This window comes from Pteropus alecto, unplaced genomic scaffold (assembly GCF_000325575.1).
Source record: "Pteropus alecto unplaced genomic scaffold, ASM32557v1 scaffold312, whole genome shotgun sequence".
NCBI classification, from domain to species: domain Eukaryota; kingdom Metazoa; phylum Chordata; class Mammalia; order Chiroptera; family Pteropodidae; genus Pteropus; species Pteropus alecto.
This window is the reverse complement of record NW_006433948.1, coordinates 180,670-182,392: the sequence shown is the minus strand read 5'-3', so window position 1 is coordinate 182,392 and position 1,723 is coordinate 180,670.

Here is a 1,723-nt window from a genome sequence, read left to right as displayed (position 1 = left end):
AGTGTTCCTCTATCCACATTTTACTCTCTTTTAAGCCAGTAGGTTTATTAGTGACTCCTGTGGTCAACCAGTGGTATTGTTCTCTCTTTTCATGATGGAGACAAGATTATAGGGGAGTCAGAGGAGTCATGCCCACACTTGATGAGGCCCTCCTTCAATCCACCATTGCTTCTTTAATGAGTGAGCTAGGAAATTCATGGTTTATCTCAGAAGCCTCTTGAAATGATTTTTTAAAGGACATTAAAGCCGTACTGAAAATATTAATCCCTTAAACTATAACCCATTGCAAATTTTGCTCAAGATGTTATACAAATATTAACTGCACAAAGTTAAGAAGTGGTAGACGAAATGGGTGAAGGGAGTCAAAATGTGCAAACTTCCAGTTGTAAAATAACTAAGTCCTGAGGATGTAAAGTACAGCATGATGACTATGGTTAATAATACCGTGCTGTATATTTGAAAGTTGTTAAGAGAGTAAATCTTAAAAGTTCTCATTGTAAGGAAAAAATTTAGAACTATGTGTGGTGATGGATTTTAACTAGACTTATTCTAATTATTTCACAACATATACAAATACCAAATCATTTTGTTGTACATATGAAGCTAATATATCATATACCAATTATATACCGCAATAAAATTATTTTAAAGAGATATAATTTTTGTTTCTCCTACAAAGTAATATGTATAGTGGTTGTGAAATAGGATCCTCATTCCACTGGTTTCATATCTCCAAGTGACGTCTCTAATTGATGAGTTTGAGAGGAATTGAACATGTGAGAAACTTTTTGAGTTGTCTCTTGAATTTATCTCTCTTAGGCAATTTAATTTATTCTCAAAGAGAGAGTAAGCTTTGTGGGTCAGGGGCGTCTGTCCCTATCTGGGAGGCCTGCAGTTATCTAGCTCTCCCTATGGCTGTGTGAAGTATGAGGAAGTCCTTGTGGCCTCATAACAAAGGATGTCCTCCTAATCCAGTTTTTATGAATTGTAAAGGAGATATTTTAACCTCAATTTGTGTGACTATTGTGCCTGTCTCTCAAATGGATACAAAACTTGCAAAGAGAAAAAAGATTTTATTTATTAGCCCTCTGAATCCTCAACTAAAATATTATTTTGAGCTGTGGCACAATTTCAATCTGGAAGAGAAGGTATACCCATTACAAATATGCCAGGACCAAGCACTACTTTTATTAAGAAAAATACAGGACGAGGATTCCTATCTCTAAGATAGGAAAGGAGACTTTTAGCATTCCAAATTAGCACTTTGCAATCGTTACTAGTAATGATCTGGAGGAAAAGGTTGGAAGATTCTGACCTTTCATACTAATGCATGCACAAACCAAGACTGATTGACTATGTAATCACATCACTAATAACTAATCATTAATACCATACCCACCTCTATTTTAACTCACTTATACTTAGAAAGGAGAACGTGGACTGGATTGTGACCTAGACGATGAACTTGAACAATTCTACGTTAGTATAGGCATCTGTCCTTTACCCAGACAGGGAACAATTTCAAAGCCGGTCTGAATCATGCCTCTTTTTGAACAGCCGATTACTTTAAATTCTGTACTAACTGTTTTAAATCCATGAAAAACTCTGTTTAGGGTATCTGCCTCCCATTATTATGATGGCATCTTTTAGTTCTCACCTGGTTTTAATAGAAAGTTCGAATATTCTGAGGCTGTGAAGCTGACAGTAAAAATTTATAGACATT